Below are 24,214 nucleotides of genomic sequence, written 5' to 3'. Positions count from 1 at the left end.
TATTTGTAGCTTGAAAGGAGATTTTATTTTTAAGAAAAACTTTCCTTTTGGACCATGATAATAATTTAAAAGAGAAGTTTAAAAATTAAATATTCTCTTTTATTAGTTTCTACAGAAGATTAAGAAAAGATTTGATATCTTTCCTTATTTGTAGATTGAAAAGAGATTTTAATTTTTAGAGATAACTTTCCTTTTGGAAATTATCCACATATTTAGAAGAAGAATTTTAATTTATAAAATTTCCTTTTTATTAACCAATCATGAAGGGATAAAAATTATTGGAGAAATTTTTATAAATTTCTAGAAACAAATTAGGAAGTTTTAATTCTTGTGTGAATTAAATTTTCCTTGTTTTGGGGAATTAGAAGTGGCCGGCCATTATTATTAAAAGAAGAAAATTGTTTTTTAATTAAAATAATTTTTCTTTTTTATGACAAAAGAATTAAGGAATTTTTTATTAAAATTTCCTTATTTGTCAAGACCAAGGATTATAAAAGAGGGGGTAGAGGTGCCTTCACGGGTGATCAACTCTATTATTCTTCTCTTTTCCTCCTTGGTGGCCGGCCCTAGCTTCTTCCTCTTCTCTTCTTCTTATGGCGGCAACCTCTCTTGGAGCTCTTGATGGTGGCCGGTTCTAGCTAGGAGAAGAAGGAGAGAAAGGTGGTTTTGTTTCTTGCATCCCTTGGAGCTTGGTGGTGGTGGCCGGACCTCTACTTCTCTTGGAGAATTGTGGTGACCGAAACTTGCAAGGAAGAAGAAGGTGCTTGGTGGTTCTCATTTCGGAAGATCGTTGCCCACACAACGTCCGAGGTTAGAAGAGGAATACGGTAGAAGATAAAGAGGTCTTTTTAGAAGGTATAACTAGTAATTTTTCCTTTCCGCATCATGCTAGTTATTTATGGAAATAATACCAAATACAAGAGGCTTACGATTCTAGTATTTCGAATATGTTTTTCGAAGTTGTGTTCTTTTATTTTTCTTTTCCTTGTGATTTGATTGTTCTTTTTGGTTGACCTAAAGTTATTTTAGGAAATTAAATATTAGCTTTCCATAAAAGGTTTTGTCTAGTCGGTGGTGGTTGTTCCCATATCCAAGAAGGCCATGTGCCTCGCCATGTCAGTACTGGGAACCAATTATGGAAATTAATATTTAATGAAATTAATAACTTAGGTGATTTGGATCAAACGTGTTAAGTTCCGCAGGAGATCCAAGTCTAAACCTTAAAGAACAAATAGATTAAGTTTTGGATCAAACGTGTTAAGTTCCGCAGGCGATCCAAAATTTAATTTAAAAGAACACATGGTAGCTAGGAAAATGTTCAGACCTTTGTACAAAATTTTTGTACAGTGGAACCTCTAGGTTTTCCGAGTAGCAACCAACAGGAGCATCCGAGGGACCATGGACAAGACAGCAAGAACAAGGGCCGAGGGAAGCGACTTCGAGGCATATGCGAAGCATGACATTATGGACGAGCCGCGGGCTTGGATGCATCCGAGGGACGAGAGCCAAAGGAAGTAGGCTTGAAGGCAAGAGGTCAAAACTGCAAAGAAGAGTCAAGTGAGTCGTGAGGGTCCGAGTGCTGAGAGAAATGTACTCGGGATGAGAATTCTAGGTATAGGGTTGTACCAGTCGACTGGTACTGGGATCAGTTGACTGGTGGTGAGCACAAAAAGCTTCTGTGCCCGAACGGCTAGGCACCAGTCGACTGGTAGATAGTCGTTGGCATGCCGTTGGGCTGGCACCAGTCGACTCGTGCAAGGACCAGTCGACTGGTAACGGGCAAATCAGCTTGCTGATTTCTTCCAAACTCTATAAGAAGGAGCTTGGGATGGCCGACCAAGGTGACAAAATTGGACTTGGTTAAAGTCTAATTAGTAGGCATCTAGTGCTCTAGCAATCCAAGTGTTCTTGATAGAGTTGTGACGAGGTTTCTCCACCGACAAGGAGGATTGTGCTAGCCGGAGTTTCCAGGGACTAATCCACCGACGGATTGAGGGATCATCCGCCTTACGGACAGACGTGGAGTAGGAGCAAGTTATCTCCGAACCACGTAAATGAACGTGTTAGCGGTTTGCGTTTCCTTTCTTAGTTTGTCTTTCTACTTGTTTGTTTGTATTTCCGCTTGCGCACTAACATTGTAGAAAGAAACGAGTATTTGGGGGCGCCGTCTATCCAACCCCCCTTCAAGCCGGCCATCGATTCTCCTACAAGTGATTCAGAGCGAGGTTTGTACTTCACCGGACTAACTGCCGAGAAGAGCAACTACAAGAAGATGACCGACTTGATTGAACCTCCAAAGTTTGAAGGAGGAAGCCTTGGGGATATCACATATTGGATGATGAAGATGGAGGTCTTCTTTGACACGGATTGGGACACCATGACGGTGGTCAAAAAGTCGTTCGAAGTCGCGAAGGACAAGAAAAGGAAGAAGCTCCGACCACGACATTGTACGGAGGAGTAAACCTCACGGTCAAAGGCAAACGACAAGATAATATCTATATTAATTGATATTTTGCCTAATGACATGATGAGCCGTGTAAGTAAATACGAGAACACCCACGATTTGTGGAACAAGATAAAGAAGGTTCAATGGGAAGAATCTATGCCTACACAAGAGGAAGAAGAGCCCAAGGAGATGAGTTTAATAGCTCAAGAAGAGGAGGTGGAGCAAAGGGAAGTTGAGCCATGCTCAACATACAAAGAGGAGAAGGATGAAGAAATTCCATCCACAAGTGTGGATGAGGAAACATCCTCAAGAATTAAAGAAGAATCCAAGACAAGTGAAGAGGATGAAGAAGAGGTCTTGGAAGTGGTCAACCTAGCAAGCACCTCCACAGAAGCGAAGTCAAAGGACCATATCACTTGCTTCGGGTGCAATGAGAAGGGACACTACAAGAGTAGATGTCCTATGGGTAAGAAGGTAAAATCTAAACCCACTCAAATTAGTTTAGATACTAATGTGGGTTGTAGAAATAATGGTGCCAAGAAGAAGAAGGAGAAGAAGTACATTAGATACTTCACATGTGGTGAAATGGGGCACTACCACACAAAATGCCCAAAGAAGGGAGAGTTCAAGAAGTTGGAGCAATTAAAGAAATGGGAGAAAAAGAAGAGGAGGAGCTCGAGTCTAGGGGGAGCTTCAAGGGTAAGGGAGGTATACCCTAACTTGAAATGTAATTCAAATTCTTATGCTCCCATGCATGCTAGGAATAATTCTTATTATTTACCCATGTAAAATTTTGATTTTAGATATCATGATAGGAATAGGGTTAATGTAGATCAAAACCCTAGGAAACCCATGCATGATAAACCTAGAAATGGTAGACCTAAGAAGAACCAAGGCATTAATCCCAAGAAGGGGAGGCATATGCCTAGGAAGGGTAGGTCTAGGAATGTCCATGGTGGACATGTCGATTCTAGGTTTAGGAACCTAGAAAGAGAAAATCAAGCTTTGAAGGCAAAGCTTGATAAGTTGGAGAAAACCCTAGAAAGATTCAATGTTGGATCTAAGGGTTTAGGTATGGTGTTGGGTAGCCAAAGACCCAACAACAATAGATCGGATTTGGGATACCGATCTAATGTCTCCAAGGCTAAGGGAAGGTCATATGCTAGGGTCCCATATGACTATAGCAAGGAGAAACCAATAAATGGCAAGGAAAAACCATTTCAAGGTAAGGAGAAGTTAACCAAGGACAAGGTGTCCAAGGTTAAAAAGGTTAGGTTTATAGGCCAAGTGTCACCGGAGGTGCACCGATATGGCCTAGCAATTGTAGATGAGTCACCTAGGGAGGTGGCTAAGGCTAAGAACTCTAGGGGGAGCTCAAAGAGTCAAATTGGGACCCATGGCCAATGGATATCAGATGGGTACTACTTGGGAGTCTAGAGAAGCCGTGAAGTGTGTCAAATGATTTGGAGACGGACTTGAGTCTCAAACCTAGGGATTTGACACACATGGTTTGTGTTTCATGCAAGAAATATGACATTTGGGGTCATATAGCATGATAATTAGTTTTGGATGTATAGATACCATATAAACCAATGCTAGGGATGCATTATGGGTTGGTATGGGCAGATACATCAAGAGGAAGCCAAAACTAGGACTTTAGGTCAAGGTTCAATTGAACCATTTAGCTAGTTTTGGATTTTGTGTCAATCTTAGGATTGGTGATAGATACATTTTGCAATGCATTTTTTTCAAGTAGACATCTGTACAATAGACCTCTCCACAAAATTTGAGGATTTTTAGAGGTCTGTGGAATTTCTGGTGCATTTCTGAAGTTGGCCAAAAAAGACTGATTTTTTCAGAAATAGGGTACCAGTCGACTAGTGCAAATACCAGTCGACTGGTAACAGTATTTTTCGACCACAGAATACTTCTGTAGGGTTGTGTCAGAGGGGGCAATCGATTGGTACCAAAGGGCAGTCGACTGATACCAGCCTGATATTATTGTTCAGTGTTGTTCTTGACCGTGCCAACTCGTTTAGATGTATGACATCCATGGGGGATAAATACATGAGTTTAGGATCAGTTTGGATGATATTTTTTCAACAATTGGGATATTGTTGGAGAACTTTTTGGATGTTAGGCAAAGGGGGAGAAGTAAGGTTTAGTTGGGAAAACCTTAAGTGTCTTTGCGTAGGGGGAGCCTTGTGATAGGTTCTTAAATATCCCTGTGATAAAATCCTAGCTCATTGGGGAGCTTAGGTATAGGGGAAGCCTTGGGATAGGTTCCAATGCATGTTTGCATTTTGTTTCGGCAGTGTAAGTCCAAGTGTGTAGCCTTGGCAACGTAAGTCCATTCGGTAGTGTAAGTCCAAGTGTGTAGCCTTGGCAACGTAAGTCCATTCGGCAGTGTAAGTCCAAATGTGTAGCCTTGGCAACGTAAGTCCATTCAGCAGTGTAAGTCCAAATGTGTAGTCTTGGCAACGTAAGTCCATTGTTTCTTTTAGCATGTTTATTTGCTATATGTTTTTCCTAACTTAAATGTATTGCCAAACATAAAAAAAGGGGAGATTGTTGGAGCAATCCCAATGGTCCGTGTGACCATGTGTTTTGGTGTTTTGGCAAAGGGTTTAAGTTAAGATTACCCTCGTTATTTGATATGTGTATGTGAGTGTGCAGGTTTGCAGGATACACATGTGATTCAGCTTGATGGCTTCGGGTCCGGTGAAGGATGGAGCATCCGAGGGACTGTGGACAAGGCAGCAAGGACAAGGGCCGAGGGAAGCGACTTCGAGGCATACATGAAGGATGGCATTATGGACGAGCCGCGGGCTTGGATGCATCCGAGGGATGAGATCCAAAGAAGTAGGCTTGAAGGCAAGAGGTCAAAGTTGAAAAGAAGAGTCAAGTGAGTCGTAAGGTCCGAGTGCTGAGAGAAATGTACTCGGGATGGGAACCCTAGGTATAGGGTTGTACCAGTCAACTGGTACTGGGATCAGTCGACTGGTGGTGAGCACAGAAAGCTTCTGTACCTGAACGGCTAGGCACCAGTCGACTGGTGCAAGGACCAGTCGACTGGTAGATAGCCGTTGGTATGCCGTTGGGCTGGCACCAGTCGACTGGTAACGGGCAAATCAGCTTGCTGATTTCTTCCAAGCTCTATAAGAAGGAGCTTGGGATGGCTGGCCAAGGTGACGAAATTGGACTTGGTTAAAGTCTAATTAGTAGTCATCTAGTGCTCTAGCAATCCAAGTGTTCTTGATCGAGTTGTGGCGAGGTTTCTCCACCGACAAGGAGGATTGTGCTAGCTGGAGTTTCCGGGGACTAATCTATCGACGGATTGAGGGATCGTCCACCTTACGGACAACCGTGGAGTAGGAGCAAGTTATCTTCCAACCACGTAAACGAAAGTGTTAGCGGTTTGTGTTTCCTTTCTTAGTTTTAGCCTTTCTACTTGTTTGTTTCTATTTCTGTTTGCGCACTAACATTGTAGAAAGAAGCGAGTATTTGGGGGCGCCGTCTATCCAACCCCCCTTCAAGCCAGCCACCGATCCTCCTACACATTATTCTTGGCCTCACCAATCATGTTTGAAACAAAAATAATAGTATTAATCAAAAATAAAAAAATAAAAGATTTACAAACTTAAAAAAAATAAAAATACTAATTACAAACATTCATGCATCATCGTCGACGGCATCATCATCACAAGTACTAAGAGGAATCTGACTTGGACCGAAGCTAAACTACTAAAGGTGTTGAATAATAAATTCTTGTTGTTTGCGCATTTCTATCATTTCCTGATTCCTTTATGTCATTTGTTGTTGTATATCTACAATTTGTTGATCTCTTTGATATATTATGTCCTTCAAATTGCTAACCTCTTTAGTTAAGTCATGGATCTGTGTCGTTATTGCCGGTGGGTAGAAGAGGAAAAAGATTTACGAGCAACATTATAGGTTCTGCTCATATAACTCATATCTAATATCCTCCCCCTTTGACTCCCCTGTCGCCTCCAGTTATAAATCTAATTTATTACTAACAGACGACTCAAATCCCTCATTATCATCACTATCACCTGAACTTCTCTGTGATAGAGATAGTTGATCATACCTCTCTTATAAAAAAATTAAAAATATAAATTATAAATTAAGATTAAAGATTAACTCAAATCTTAATTGTTTTAGCTCTATATTCGCTCCAAGTCTTTTTTTTTTTTGAAAAGTATGAATGAAAGTGTCTATAGATTTCGACTCCTTTCCCAAATCCTTGTTGAAACATCCTTATAACCTATACATGACAAGATACTCAATACGTGTTGAACTCGTGTGAATGACTCATCAAGTAGCAAACCCAAAGACTTTTAAAACAGAAACCACGTCTGAATGACTCATAAAGTAGCAAACCCAAAGACTTTTAAAACAGAAAACCACATCGAAGTTGCATGACATATGAACCTTAGCATTTAGCAAAACATAGAAGAAATTGAAGTTGATGAACTTCTACCGAAAAGAAAAGAAATCAACAATAAGACTTCAATCCTTAACTACATAACAACTTAGAGAACAATTTCATAACATGCTCTCAGGTCCCCGGACAGTGTGCTATGCCTCCATCTCATCTCTTCGGCTACTCCGCCTCCACACCCCCTAAGACATCCCTTACAGCATCATTCGTACCTGTAATAGTTAGGTTGTGAGTCCAAAACCTAGCAAGCAAATTCCCCTGGGGGCATAGGACAGGAGTTAGAAAATGAGAGCAACAATTAAGAAACATGAAGCATAATTTTTCTTAACACCCTAAAAAAAACCTAAGCATATCTTAGTAGCAATTAAAAATAAATAACAATAAACATGACTTACATTTTCATTAACGGAAACTTCAACATATTTAGTAAGAAAATATCATGTTGCAAGGGTGGTGACCATTATTAGAGCACATTCATTGAGTCAGTGTTCCTGAACAGTTGTGAGGTACCTCCAATTTTCATAGCTATATCATTCGTGATTGGAAGGGCTCCCCCTAGAGCTCATCACAAGGTACCCATCCCGTATTGTCACCACTCATGCTCATATTCCTTCCATATACCATATAATTGTTAGAGTGTATACTAAAAGCCTAACTTTTTGTAAATATTTATATTGAAATAAAGAATCACATTGGTCAAATGTCTACATTTATATGCTAGGTGTAGTTGTTCAATTAATTTATATTGTAGATAATATGGTGTGTGGTGTCACATACAGAAGATCATGTTATCAATTTCTTATAAATTATAAACAGTAGCTCACGACTAAGATGGAAAGGAACAAACCATTGGAATAGTTGTAGTGTAATTTGATATTAGTTTATCTTAACTATAAAATTACACTAGTACACTCTGAGTGTATTGAGTAGGACCATTCAAGGTAAGTTCTTTTTATACTGACTGCATAAAAGAACAAGACCTTTGTTATTATAGAAGTGTGTGCTCTTAATCATGATATAATAACAAGCACATATACTCAATATTCATTTCTTTAATTTATCAAAGGGTGCAATTTAGTTCGATAAATCACTAGGCCTGATAAGTTGGGAAATAGTATTATTTATATGGTGTGTTGTTGATTATAGAATGAAACTGTGTCCTAGTAATCTAGGTTGATGATGTCCCCAAGAGGAGCTCATAAGGATTGTCATGTAAACCTTGCAGGTGGACTTAGTCCGTCATGACGATGAAGTTGAGTGGTACTACTCTTGGAGCTAGATATTAATTAAGTGAGTTGTCAGTAACTTATTTAATTAATGAGCATTCTATATCTTAAACACAGGGAGATTAACACACTCATGATAAAAAGGAACCCATATAGTAATATGGGATTGGTGCGGTAGTTCAATAATAACTCTTTAGTGGAATGATATATTATTGATGAACTCGAGTTGGGTGTTCGGGGCGAACATGGGAAGCTCAAGTTCATCGGGAGACCAAAACCAATTCTTCGTCTCGATCCCTTTCGTAGCCTCTTATTTATAAAGGGTTATATCCACCCATACCCACCTTCTTACCCACCTTAAGGTGGTCGGCCAAGCCTAGCTTGGAGCCCAAGCCAGGGTCGGCCAAACCAAGGTTAGATGGGTCAAGTAGGTGGTCGGCCCTAGCTTGAACCCAAGCTTCGGTGGCCGACCACAATAAATTAAAAGGATTTTATTTTTTAAAATCTTTCCTTATGTGGAAGTCATGGTTTTAAAAGAAAGTTTAAAATTTAAATATTTCCTTTTATAGCTTTCTACAAAATTAAGAGAAAGGTTTGATATCTTTCCTTATTTGTAGTTAAAAGGAAGATTTTAATTTTTGATAAAACTTTTCTTTTTTGTAACCATCCTCATGATTTTAAAAGAGAGTTTTAAAATTTAAATCTTTCCTTTTATAGCTTTCTACAAAAGATTAAGAGAAAGGTTTGATATCTTTCCTTATTTGTAGTTAAAAGGAAGATTTTAATTTTTGATAAAAATTTTCTTTTTTGTAACCATAGAGAGTTTTAAAATTATAAATCTTTCCTTTTATAGTTTCTACAAAAGATTAAGAAAAGATTTGATATCTTTCCTTATTTGTAGATTGAAAGGAAGATTTTAATTTTAGAGAAAACTTTCCTTTTTGTAAATTATCCACATGTTTTATAGAGAGATTTTAATTTATAAAAGTTTCCTTTTATGACCAACCAAGAAGGGAATTTTTAAAAGAGAAATTTTTATTTAAAAATTTCTGGAAACAAATTAGGAAGTTTTAATTTTGTGTTTAAAACTTTCCTTCCTTGGAGGATTAGATATGACCTGCCACATTGATAGAGAAAAGGAGTTTTTTAATTAGTTAAATTTTCCTTTTTAATGGTAAGGAAAATAAGGAAATTTTTATTAAAACTTTCCTTATTTGCCAAGACCAAAGAATATAAAAGAGAGGGTAGAAGTGCCTCACCTCATAACAACAATCTATCTTCTATTATTCCTCTCTTCCTTGTGGTGGCCGACCCTCTCTTCTTCCTCTTCCCCTATTCTTTTTCTTAAGTGGCCGACGGCATCATCATCTTGGAGAGATCTTGGTGGTCGGATCTTTCTTGGAGAAGAAGAAGAGATAGGAGGCGTTGTTTCTTTGCATCCCTTGGAGCTTGGTTGGTGGCCGAAGTTCTTCATCTCAAGGAGTTTGTTGATTGGCCGAAACTTGCTTGAAGAAGAAGGAAGCTTGGGTGGATTCTCGTCTCGGTAGATCGTCGCCCACACGACGTCCGAGATAAGAAGAGGAATATGACAGAAGATCGTGAGGTCTATAAGCTATAAAAGGTATAACTAGTTGTTAGTTTCTGCATCATAACTAGTTCATCCTTTTATTTAGATCTTGAAATATCAAACACAAGAGGCTAATGAATCTAGGTTATCGAATTTATGTTTTCGATTTTGTGTTTCTTTTGTTTTTCGAACTTATGATTTGATTGTTCCTTTTGGTTAAACCTAGGGTTACTATAAGGAAGTTAAATATTAAATTTCGTTGATAGACTTTGTCTAGGAAGTGGTGGATGCTCCCATACCCAAGAAGGCCTAGTGCCTCATCATGTTTAACCTGGAAGTCAATCTCTGAAATTAATATTTAATTAAATTTGTACTATGGATGGATTTGGATCAATAATGTTAAGTATCATTTGCGATCCAAGTCTAAACCACTAAGAACAGATAAGTTGAATTTGGAATCAATAATGTTAAGTTCTGTTTGTGATTCCAAATTTAATTTCTAAAGAACACAATAGGTTGTTAGGAAAGGTTCAGGACTTGTACAAAATTTTTGTACAGGGGAACCGGTACGATATTCCGAGTAGCAACCAACAAAAATAACTCGGCTTCTTCCCATGTTTTAATCTGATCGACTTTGATCTCTCCATACATATTGGACATCCTAAGATTCTAGCAGTACTCTAACCAAATAGCATATCATAAACCGGAAAGTCATTTATGGTCCAAAGAAGAGCAACTTTCATTACAAACATCTGATTAGTATGAATGTCGTATGTAGAAAAACCTTCATCCCATAGTTGTTTTAGCTCTACAATCAGTGGTTGCATATAAACATCTATTAATTTTTTTAAATTTTACAGGTCAGACACAACCAATGTTAAAAACATATATGGTGTTTTCATGTACATTCCATGCGTTGTTTTTATGCACATTCCGTGAGGAAGATTATATAGAGTTAATATAACTGGCCAACAAGAATAGTGTATTCCTGATTTACCAAATGGAACAAATCTATCAACATAAAGACCTAACCTAATGTTTTGAGTCTCCTTCGTAAAATCAGGATATGTTCTATCAAAAATTTTCCACACCTCTACCTCTGATGGATGACACATTAGCCTCTCTTCTATCTAATGATTTGCATACCAAGTCATGTCTTCAGCAGTGGTCTTTGATGCATAAAGCCTTTGCAACCTAGGAGTTAAAGGCAAATAAAATAACTGACTGTATGATTTACGTCGTTGTCGACTCCTTCTGGTGCTCAACATCAATTCATTCCACCGAAAGACCTAATTTTTTCATAAGTTTTTTCAAACTGTAAAAATCATTGGGCGATATGTGATCACACAACAATGCCTCTCCAAAAACTTGAAAAAAAATTATTAAAATAATCTTACAACATATTATGCTCTACCTTGGCATTCAATAGTCTTGCAATGAGAGATAATTTAGTGTGACTATCACAACCAGCCCATAATGGTTCATCTGCATCACTCAAAACTTCCTGAAATTTGAGATATGCTTCAATATTCGTATTTTCATCAACACCTGTTACTTGTACCTCTTCCAAAAGTGATGCATAAGTAGTAAACATTTGCTCAACTGTTGGAGTACAACTAGAACTTGCACTATGGTTCGAGAATCAAATTCAGACTCACTGCATCAAATACCATCCTCTAATAATTGATTATAATAACTATAATCCCCAGAGACTTGTATGTTATGTCCATGATAATCCTCATCAGATATGAATGGTTCACCATGACATATCCAATTATAGTAATTCATAGTAAAACTAAATCTACAAAATGCTTTAAAACTTTACTAGACATTAAAAATTTATCATTGTGACACTTTCTGCACAGACACTTTTTTTTATTACCATCCATAAACTCAATATTACTAGATACAAAATTTAAAAATTATTTCAACCCAGTCATAAACTCATCAGTTAACCCCGGCATTCAGGTAAATTCTTTTATATATCCTATTTCTTTCATTTTGTATTTTGTCTATTTCCAATAAATTACATTAATAAAAACACCTAGACATAATGGTGAAAATGTACTTAGTTCATATACAAATAAAAATAAGATATAACAAAGAAAATAAAAATATGAGATAGTACAATAGGCAAATTAGTATCATTATTAAAATAAGGATGGGCGATATTACCTGACAAAGTAAACAAGGACAAAGGGAGGTCGCGACCGCTCATGGCTAGTAGGGGCCAGTGGCATCCGCCTGCGGCCGCCAAGGGCAAGCAGCGCACCCCTCCCTCTATCATTCCTATACTAATACTATCATTATCAAAATATATCATTCCTACACTAATACTATCATAATTAAAATAACATGTGTAAATATTATATACCTAACAAAGGTGAATAAACACAAGCGTCTCTCCAAGCCACGTCAAATACAAACTTGCACAAACAACAATATGAAGTTTACAATCAAATATAAGAGTCCACAAACAAATATTATTTGGTCAAATCAATTTTTGAATACATGAATATAATCAAGAGAACTATACGAATATATAGAAACTGATTTCGTGTTGTTTGAGCTCTCTAATATTAATTTGTAACTCTAACAAGTTAACTAATTAAATTTGCTTTATAAATCTAACATATTCAACTTACATTTGAAATTCATCTAATTGACTTAGCTATGAAAAAAATATATTGGCTCAAAATAATATTTGAATATATTTATATAATCAGGAGAATTAGACAGACACATAGAAAATGTATTCATCTCATTCCAAGCATTCTAGGTCTATTAACCAGCTTTAGACATTTTTTTAAAAAAAATCACACAAATTTGCGACAAATTCTGTATTTGTTGCAGAATTTGCTACAAATCCATGGATTTGTTGCAAAACTTACAATTAATCCATGGATTCCTTGCAAAGTTTGCAACGAATACCAAATTCATCGCAAACTTAGGTATTTAATAAAAAAATAAATTACCTGAAGCCGGTTAATGGACCTAGAGAGCTTGGAATGAGATGAAATTAGTTTTTTTTCTATTCGTCTATTTCTCCTGATTATATAAATGACCTCAAATATAAATTTGACCAAACATGTTTTGATCAGTGATTTTTTAAATACCAATATGTTTGAAAAATATAATTTCACAAATATAAATATATTGGGTTAAATTAATTTTTGAAGATATGGATATAATCAGGAGAACTATACAAATACATAGAAACTGATTTTATGTCATTCTGAGATTTGCAACTTTAATAAGTTCAACTAATTAGATTTGCTTTATAACTCTATACATGTCAAGCTTACATTTAAAATTTATCTAATTGAATTATCTATGGAAAAAATATTAGGGTAAAATAATATTTGAGGATATTTATATAATTAGGAGAATTAGATGAATACATAGAAACTGGTTTCATCTCATTCTAAGCTATCTAGGTCCATTAACCGGGTTCGGGTAATTTTTTTTAAAAAAACAATACCCAAGTTTGCGATGAATTTAGTATTCATTACAAAATTCCCAACGAATCCATGGATTCGTTGCAAACTTTGCGACGAATTCATGGATTCGTTGGAAATTTTGTGATAAATCTATGGATTCGTTGGGAATTTTGCAATGAATCCCGCATTCGTTGCAAATTCTTAGTAGTAATTCATATAAAAAATTTACAATGAATTCAATATTGGTTGCAAAATCTATGACAAATTTTGAATTCATTACAAAATCTGTAACGAATAATGTTTTTGTCGCAAATATTGTGACGAATGATTTATTCGTCGCCGATTTTGCTATGAATATTTATGTTCGTCGCCAAATTGTAACAAATTTAGCCACAATAAAAGTTGTTTGATGATGAATTGCGACAAAATTTTTTCATTGCTAAATTAGTTGCTAAGTAGTAACAATTTATATTTTTGTCACAAAACTCGTTACAAATTAGGGATGAAAAAAAATCGCCACAAATATTCATCCCTAAATGATTGATTTTTTTATAGTGAAAACAACAAATGATTAATCCATAATCTAATTCAATATGATGTATAAAGTATGTCACGATAGATAGGTTCTTTAGTAAGGAAAAATGAGCCCCCATGGTATAGCACAGACAGTGGGCGCATGACATTTCTAACGTAATGGTCAGGAGTCGATTTTCAGGAACTGACGACCTGAGTTTACCCCACCATGCGTCTGACGCCTGTGTACCTACATGTACCTCCCTCCATATCCGTGGGACCAGCACTAAGGGGGTTGTTAATGTAGCGGATTTATATTTTTTTTTAATAAGGAAAAATGAGATGAAAATGTTATAGAATTACTAAAACTCTAGCAAAAAGATTTGTTATATAGTCCGCTAATATCTTTACTAAAGGGGTATCTAATCAAATTCTATCAAAATTTTCTAGATAAGTTGGGCATATGTGACATTTGTGCACTAACATGAGGGGTTGTGTTGAAACATTCAGTATTTTTACTATATTTTCTGGAGTAGATTTTTTTTTAAATGTCATTTTTAGTTTTTAGTTTGTTGATAAAATTGGTTAGTTTTTGTCACGTCCTGGAGGAGTCCCTGTCTGAAGAAATTTAGGCAACATCTCCTCTGTACTGCGGACAATCTGAAACTTTCTACATCTCCATATACCTCAGCCACATGCGGCTGGAATAATAACAGAAATAAAATACAACACACAGACATTCCACGCAGTTTAATAAGCAATGATAAGAAAACTCAAAATCCACCCTACTCAAGTACACTCATAAAGCACAAATTCGACAAACTCACCTCTTCTGCCGTCCAGGCAGGTACGTAGCAAAACACATCCAAAAACTAAAAACCATCGACACATAAAATTCATACCAGATCCATAATATCAAAAATTCATAGTATCAAAAACAGAATAAGTCTGAACATAAACTAATAAAGAAGAAAACCAAAAGATTAGTAAGCCCTCGTGGTCAGCAGGGGACTAGCGACTGGAACTCTCTCCTGACATCATCAACCTGAAAAATAATAACAATGGAGGCGGGGTGAGTCCAACACTCAGCAGGTACGTAGTGATAGCTAGGCTTGGAAATCATGCTCTCCTGCTCTATTAAAAATACATCCAAGTAAACATAACATCAGTGGCAAAGATACATTATGCTCTAAAATGACCCAAGTCAAACATTGGATATATTACAATGTGCATCGAAGTCAATCAAACTACTTTGGTATTATTATTCTTAGCTGAGAAGAAAATTGCACAACCCTGATGCTATCGATCATCTTAGGACTTAATACTATGCTCTTTCATTTTATTTCTATGCAGTGTTGACACAAACACACACAACCAATCTATAATTTATAATTTCAAAATGGATTAGTACTTTTAAATTCAACTCTTTGCATGAGGCTTAATAATGAATCAGCAATCATGCCAGGCTTATAATCTAGAGGACCAACGGAGCCAAACAAAGTCCCTGTTGCAACACACACTGCCTGAATCGACCACTAACCCATGAGTGGTGGTGTGCGCAGATCCATGTAACTGGCGATGTGCTCAACAATAATGGAGCGGACTATCGCACAGCATGCAATCATGCAAATGGTGTATGACACTAACCACAAAATATCCTGAGCTAAACCATGTATATATATAGAAAGTGCACCATAAGTCAATGAATCAAAACAACGGTACACATATCAGATAAGGTATATAATCTAGGTCCTGAACATGGTGAAGCATGGTATACCACTACCCCTAAAAGCATGTATAAACAGGTAAAGTATACATGAGATGCAAACCAAGCAATCAATCAAGCATGTAACAAGTTTTGGGTAGTGATTAACCGAAACAGAATGAGGAACATAATTAATGAAATTTGTTAAATTCACTACTATGTATATCAAACGACATAAAGTCAAAAGTACCCGCCTCCGATAAAATGATCCAAATCTGACTCCGAGATACTCGTCTCGCGTCAAAGTCCTGTGTCAAACAAATAAATCTTTTTATTTAACTACACTCCTATAAATAGCTAAATAAAAATCTCCTACACTAGATTAGGGCAAAAACCCTAATCAACAATCACATAAATCTAACCCAGAATCCAACTCATACCCAATACAAAACATAACCTAAATTAACATTCCTTGTTGACCTATCAACCAATCATCTACAAGATGATCAAATTCTTTACCTCTTACCTCAATTCACAACTGTAGTTGCTGCTGGATCTAATGTAAACAACTACTGGATTAAATTGCTGAACCAAGAAAACCCCACAGCAAGTCCTGTTAAGAAATTCTTCCTCACTGTCGGTTCAAGATGAGATCACAAACCAAAAATACCTAATTTTCCTTACCTAACTTCACAGCCCCTGTTTTGAACTGGAATCAAAGAGTTGATAGCGGAAATTGCGCCGCTAAGGGCTGTTGGCTGCTGTAAACAATACAAGCAAACAAAATCAATAATTTCCTACCAAACCATGTTCCCAAATGGACCCAAATCAAAATCCAAATACAAAATCAATAATTGCGCCGCTAAGAAGTGTGCGGATTTGGTTAATCGATCAACGATTACCCAAATCGCGTCATGGCCTCGTCGTGTACTCGACAACCCTACCACAAAGTCCATGATAATGTGATCCCACTTCCACTCAGGAATAGGAATCCACTGAAGTAATCCTACAGGTCTCTGGTGCTCAGCCTTCACCTGCTGACAAACAAGACATCTAGCTACGAAATCCGTGATGTTTTTTTTCATGCTGTTCCACCAGTAGGAACACCTCAAGTCTCGATACATACGGGTCCCGCCTAGATGGATCGTAAATCGAGAGCGGTGTACCTCCTGAAGTAGCTCCTGTAAGACCGGATGAGACTGAGGTACGCATAACCTGCCTCGGAAGTATATAACACCCTCCTCGTCTCGTGTGAACTCGGTCTGCTGCCCGGAAGCTATCTGGCTGCTAATGAACTGCAAATGCTGATCACCAGCCTGAGCCTCTCGGATCCTCGTCCTGATCGACGACTGAGCAACCATGGTAACCAGAATACCCTGCTCTGTCGGTCCCTGCTCCTCAAGGCCTAACTCGGAGAAACCCTGAATCAAGTCTGAAACTGAAACTCGGTGGCAAGCCAAAGTCCCTCTAGACTTCCGGCTAAGTGCATCGGCGACCACATTAACTTTTTCCCCGGGTGATCGCTAATGGTACAATCGTAATCCTTCAGAAATTCCATCCATCTCCTCAGTCGGAGATTAAGTTTCTTTCTAAGTGAACAGATATTTGAGACTCTTATGGTCAGTGAGAATCTCAAATGTAACGCCATATAAATAACGTCGCCAAATCTTCATGGCAAAAATAATGGCGACTAGCTCCAGATCATGTACAAGGTAGTTCTTCTCATGCTCCTTCAACCGACAAGAAGCATAGGAGACTACCATATTGTGCAGCATCAGAACAACGCTCAAACCCTGAATAGATGCATCGGTGTGGAGGACATATCCGTCCTCTCCAGAAGGTAAAACCAAAATCGGAGCCGACTCTAGTCTCCGCTTCAGCTCCTAGAAGCTGGTCTTGCCATCCTCAGTCCAAGTGAACCTCACGCCTTTCCTAGTCAGGCGTGTCAGTGACATAGCTATTCGTGAGAAACCCTCAACGTATCTCCGGAAATATCGAGCCAAACAAAGGAAGTTGCGAGCCTCTTCTATAGACTCCGTCTACTCCCTGTGGAACCACGGTATACTCCTACTGGTGACCGTGTGTCTCAAACATCTCACAGAAGACAACCAAAATACGCACTACTGATCTTCACATCTAGACGTTTCCATCGAAACATCTCTAGAACTATGCAAAGATGATGTGCGTGACTCACCGTGGATCCAAAATAGATCACAACATCATCAACAAAGACAATGGAAACCGATCCAAACATCCTGGGAATACCAAAATCATCAAGCCTCTGAAAACATCTAAGGCTTCCCAAACCCTAATGGTAAAATCATGACACATAATGTCTGTATCACAGACATTTCTAACCATAAGATCCCTGAAGTAAGTCTGAAATATAATTACCAACAATACAAATCACCAAAGAATAGATCTACCAGTGTGAGAGCAACGCTCCATCACAAGAAATACCACATATGTGGGAGCAACGCTTTACCACAAACAATCCGTAATAGGTGGAAGTAACGCTCCACCACAACAATCCAAAATATGTAAGAGCAACGCTCTATCACAAACCAACAATAATATATGGGAGCTCTGCTCCACCACAAACGATCCATAAGTGTCCAAAGCACCTAACTATCCAACTAGAGGCTGCAAGAGATCACTCAACCACATATCACTGTGGGCAGCCAAAGGTATAACAATCTAGCAATCACATCAAACTCATAGTCAAATCTATCAACATCGTAGTGAGTCACCCATTGATAAGAATATGGGTTGACAGGGTAATCCAACAAATGACATAATGCAGACACTCCACACCCTGCATTCAACATAAGCAGAATTATCATGCTGCTACCAATAATACACCTGGCACACTTTCTCACACAACATATGTATGATCGACATAATCCTCCAATTTGTACACACCAAACACACTCATAGCACAGGTATAAATCAGTGTGATACCTCCAACAATACCTACCGAACCCGTGTGCATATATCAACATAGGTATAATCGACAATACACCTCAAACAACCTCACATGACATATATACACCTATGCCAAGAGTATAATCAACGTAATACTTCCAACAAAGCCTAATAGACACAAGTGCATCCACAAATCAAATATAATCAATAAAATACCTCGAATATTACACCGAACACATCTGCACATATCACAACTCAGATTAAATCGATAAAATACATCCAATAAAACACTCAAACATATGTACACCTTCCACAACATAGTTTTTAATTGACAAATACCTCCAATAAACAATCAGACATGTATGTCTAACCACTCGGGTATAATCTACTAGAAACCCACAATAATCATATGTATAAATGTGTATGACCCAAAAGATAAAGTCAGAATTCAAGAACATCAAGACACTCTCATTTTTATCCTCAAAAATATCAGCCCACATAATATCAGATGGATCAGTCTCTACTCCCCATGAGAGCAAGTTAACATTCAAAACATCAAATCATTATTTATCCACATAGTCCCATATCAGAGGAAGCCAATATCAATTTTATCATCCTGTTAACTAACCACAACTAACCAGATTTATTAAAATCTCATAGGCACACTCAACCGTAAACTCTCTAGCACTCGATTATAATCTGATCACCAACTATAATCATCAAACCTGTGAATATCATACATGACCCTTACTATGTCACCATCAACGACAACCCAAATAATAGACCATCAAAATAGTTATCCACTAATAGATCATCAAAATAAATATCTAGTACTAGATCATCAGACAACCACATAACATTTACTCTCATAATTATTAGAAATCAACATATCACAATATCTTATCTCACAATATCCCTCAACCTCAAACCATTCTCAACAATGATCAAACATGATAACTCCCCAATGACCAATTTTCATCGTATCGGGTACCCTATTATCCAAAAGATATGAGTATAAAAACTGCTAAGTCCACAAGAATATGTAGGTATCATCCATTACCCAGCTAGCAATAGCAGAGGCTGGTATGTGCCTCCATCTCCTACTAGTAGTAACAGAAGCTAAAACTATTGATGGTATGATATGAAAAATCTCCAGATACTATAATCCTTGATCTCTATTAAGGTCGACAATGCTCAATAGCTAACCCATCACATGTAATATGTGTTACAACAACCAGATAAGTACTAAATAAGAATGTTAATACATGTCACAAACTATAAAATTAAACATCATACCTATATGCCATCTAGAGATGTTCCATCGCTGTCCAGTCCCCAACTTCTGACCTCAAAATTCCGAACGAGTAAATCGTCGGGAATCTATACAAATCCGAAACGGAAATCCGAAATATAACCATAACGGAAATTCGTACAAGGAAATCACCGGAAATCCATACTAACATCCGAAACAAATACCTAGTTTGCCTCGCAAACTTGGGCTAACACAAAATATCCAGAATATCAAAAGCAGGTATCATAACCTGCTCTGATACCAATAAATTGGTATCAGATAAATCTTAAAAATCCAACACACAGAAATCAAACAAATATCGCCAAACTTTGGCGCACTGATACCATATAAATTGGTATCAGGTTATCCCAAATATCCAAAATACTAAAACAAAGATCGTAAAACTGTGCTCTGATACCACTAAATTGTAACACCCCGGAGGAGTCCCTGTTCGAAGAAATTTCGGCAGCATCTCCCCTGTACTGCGGACAATCTGAAACTTTCTACATCTCCATATACCTCAGCCACATGCGGCTGGAATAATAACATAAATAAAATACAACACACAGACATTCCACGCAGTTTAATAAGCAATGATAAGAAGACTAAAAATCCACCCTACTCAACTACACTCATAAAGCACAAATCCGACAAACTCACCTCTTCTGCCGTCAAACACATCCAAAAACCAAAAACCATCAACACATAAAATTCATACCAGATCCATAGTATCAAAAATCCATAGTATCAAAAACAGAATAAGTCTGAACATAGACTAATAAAGAAGAAAACCAAAAGATTACTAAGCCCTCGTGGTCAGCAGGGGACTAGCGACTGGAACTCTCTCCTGACATCATCAACCTGAAAAATAACAACAATGGAGGCGGGGTGAGTCCAACACTCAGCAGGTACAACTGATATACAAAGTAGGGAAATAACACCTAGCACTAATCATGCGTACAATCTCCTGATATAAGAAAGATAAAAATACATCTGAAGTAAACAGGAGAGAAACTGTACTAACCAGGACCTGGGTATAAGGACAAACAGTCTGAATGATATGGAAATCAGATATGCGTCAAACATAGGTATCGAACAATACGCAGATATAAACGCGTGAAACACAAACACAATAAACGATCATGCGTATGATCTTAATGATCGTCTGGTCACCCCCGACGCCCGATCATCTCACACACATAGTGAGGCCGAGTGGGTACATCAATGCACTCTGTCGTCACTACTCCTGATGAGTGACCGAGTGGACGGGATGCTGTCGGAGTACACCTATCCTCCTACCCCAAATCATAAATGGGGGAGCGCAATGCTCTCAACTCCCGGTACACGATGACAGGGAGGAATCCCTGCCGGCTAACACGTTGCATCACGCTACCCATGAGCGGACCAACGGAGCCAAACAAAGTCCCTGTTGCAACACACACTGCCTGAATCGACCACTAACCCATGAGTGGTGGTGTGCGCAAATCCATGTAACTGGCGATGTGCTCAACAATAATGGAGCGGACTATCGCACAGCATGCAATCATGCAAATGGTGCATGACACTAACCACAAAATATCCTGAGCTAAACCATGTATATATATAGAAAGTGCACCATAAGTCAATGAATCAAAACAACGGTACACAGATCAGATAAGGTATATAATCTAGGTCCTGAACATGGTGAAGCATGGTATACCACTACCCCTACAAGCATGTATAAACAGGTAAAGTATACATGAGATGCAAACCAAGCAATCAATCAAGCATGTAACAAGTTTTGGGTAGTGATTAACCGAAACAGAATGAGGAACATAATTAATGAAATTTGTTAAATTCACTACTATGTATATCAAACGACATAAAGTCAAAAGTACTCGCCTCCGATAAAATGATCCAAATCTGACTCCGAGATACTCGTCTCGCGTCAAAGTCCTGTGTCAAACAAATAAATCTTTTTATTTAACTACACTCCTATAAATAGCTAAATAAAAATCTCCTACACTAGATTAGGGCAAAAACCCTAATCAACAATCACATAAATCTAACCCAGAATCCAACTCATACCCAATACAAAACATAACCTAAATTAACATTCCTTGTTGACCTATCAACCAATCATCTACAAGATGATCAAATTCTTTACCTCTTACCTCAATTCACAACTGTAGTTGCTGTTGGATCTAATGTAAACAACTACTGGATTAAATTGCTGAACCAAGAAAACCCCACAGCAAGTCCTGTTAAGAAATTCTTCCTCACTGTCGGTTCAAGATGAGATCACAAACCAAAAATACCTAATTTTCCTTACCTAACTTCACAGCCCCTGTTTTGAACTGGAATCAAAGAGTTGATAGCGGAAATTGCGCCGCTAAGGGCTGTTGGCTGCTGTAAACAATACAAGCAAACAAAATCAATAATTTCCTACCAAACCATGTTCCCAAATGGACCCAAAATCAAAATCCAAATACCTAACATGCCTTACCTACTCGTCACCCCCTGTTTCCTCTCTGCCGACGACTGGTGGCGAAGAAGGAAGACCCGCCAGTGGAGTCTAAAGCACGGCAGAAGGTTGCTGGACCTTGGCATCATCAGTGGACGTTGGGGCAGAGGGTAGAGGAAGAAAGGAAGGCTCGGTAGAACCCAAGGCAGAAGAAAGGGTCGGCTCTCAGCGGTGTGCGGAGGTGGAGAGGCTAGGGCATGGGGCGGCTCGGGAAGAAAGTGAAGATGAGGCCGGCGTTAGGGCACAGTTGACGGCGGCCAGCGCTGGGGTTTGTCTAGGGCAGAGGAAGGGTGGCCGGTGCTCTCCGTTCGACGACGGCGGACGACAGAGAAGCTAGGGCGCAGCCTCGGCAGGAGGAAACTCGGCGGCGCTTGGCGCTGGGAAGGAGACGGAAGAACCGACGCTGTCGCGAGGTGAGGGGAGAAGGGTTAGCGGCTCGGGCAGAAGAAATGAAGAGGAGGAGAAACTGTTCCGAGCAGTTAGGGCTCGGGTTCGGCACACGCGGGGAGGAAGAAAGAAAACTACGGAGGAAATAAGAAAAAGAATAAAAGAAAAAGGAAGAAAATCAAACATTTCCTTTTTAGAATAGGGTAGTCAAAACAGATTTTTCCGGATCCCATTTTTTTTATCCCCATTAATTCGTCCGTACGAGCTCCGAAAAATTCCCGAAAAATATCCAAAAATTTCGAAAAAATTTCTTATTAATATTCGCCTATTTTCAGTATTTTACAGTTTTATTAGAAAAATTTATTTGAAATAAGTCATATTATCAAAGTACAAAAAGATTAAATCTCATGTATTTGTTAGTGTAATTATGATCTAAGTATTTCATGCAATTTCAATGTTTGGACCATATTTAATGATCTCACATGATGTGTCAAGTGTGTAATTGTAGGAAATTTGACATATAAATTACAGATGAAAATCTAAGCAAATTGACATCAGATACTTAGTGAGATAAATTCCTAGGTAAAGCAGATTATATGTTAGACAACGAAGTTCAATAAAGTCGATGATTAGATTCTTAGTATAGATGAAATCCCAACAGTCCAAGGAGATTAGGTGCTAGGCGTGGAAGTCTAAGAAGGTTACAAAGATGAAATTCAAAAAGGTCAGGATAGAATTTTTAGTAGAGAAAAAGTCCTAGTAAATTAGATGAACGGATGCTAGACAATAAAAATATCACACTCCACATGAGCTAGGCTTGGTGAAGATGAATTCCAAGAAGATGAGGATAGAATTCTTAGTAGAGATAAAATGCTAATAAATCAGATGAAAGGATGCTAGGAAATAAATATGTCACATCTTGCACGAGCTAGGCTTGCTGAGAAAGTTAGTTTTGCTCGTCGCGCGTGAACTGTATAGTGTTAGAGCTAAAACATACAACAACTGGGAATAGTGTGATGAATCCCTAGGTAAGTAACTGCTTCAAGCCTATTTAACTACTAGATTACCCTAATGCTCTATCAAATCATGAAGTTTGTATACTTTGCTTTATGGTTTGGCGGGGACTACTGTGGCTCCAAACTAAATGCAAATGCATATCTCAAAAGAAAACTCCACCAGCACTATGCACACATCTCATTAAATAATATGGAGATAAAAAAACAACTCTAGAAGTGAGCACAAAATACATAGTGGGCATAAGAGAAAGGTACATGATATCCAATAACATATCTTATAACAAAATTTAAGAAATAGTAACTAATCAAGATTTTCATTTTCAATTAGTTTCTTTTATCATAAATTTCTTTTATATGAATTCATCATTCTCGTATTTTATTTTTTATTCTCTTATAAGTATTCCTGATTTAGTTTATTAAGGAATTCACATTTAAATATATAATATAAGAGCAAACAACTTGCAATCTGTCTAATGAATAATACATCACATATATAGATGAACGACCTACAATCCATCTAAAATAAAGTAAAAAAAAATCATATATGAACACATATGATAAGTGACTTGTAATCTATCTACAAAGATGTATCATATACACATAAGGTGAACAAATTATAATCCATCCAATATTAAATACATTATGTATATACATATACACATATATAGAGGATGAACGACCAATAATTCATTAAATGCATCTCACATAGAATAGGATAAACAATATGCAATCT

General features: G+C 37.7%; 2 long non-coding RNA genes across 2 annotated transcripts; both read right to left on the bottom strand.

Annotated features, from left to right (window-relative positions):
* Positions 1 to 14,524: 14,524 nt before the first annotated feature.
* Positions 14,525 to 19,894, bottom strand: LOC122010773. Its single transcript, XR_006119911.1, has 2 exons — positions 19,581 to 19,894; positions 14,525 to 14,699 (listed from the first exon to the last, which is right to left on the bottom strand). It is a non-coding gene; the product is annotated as an uncharacterized LOC122010773 (long non-coding RNA).
* A 1,557-nt stretch (positions 19,895 to 21,451) lies between these two features.
* Positions 21,452 to 22,784, bottom strand: LOC122010707. The gene is made up of 4 exons (XR_006119910.1): positions 22,061 to 22,784; positions 21,887 to 21,963; positions 21,729 to 21,815; positions 21,452 to 21,510 (listed from the first exon to the last, which is right to left on the bottom strand). It is a non-coding gene; the product is annotated as an uncharacterized LOC122010707 (long non-coding RNA).
* Between the last annotated feature and the right edge of the window lie 1,430 nt (positions 22,785 to 24,214).

This window comes from Zingiber officinale, chromosome 1B (assembly GCF_018446385.1).
Source record: "Zingiber officinale cultivar Zhangliang chromosome 1B, Zo_v1.1, whole genome shotgun sequence".
Classification (NCBI taxonomy): Eukaryota; Viridiplantae; Streptophyta; class Magnoliopsida; order Zingiberales; family Zingiberaceae; genus Zingiber; species Zingiber officinale.
This window is presented reverse-complemented; position numbering and strand designations above follow the sequence as displayed.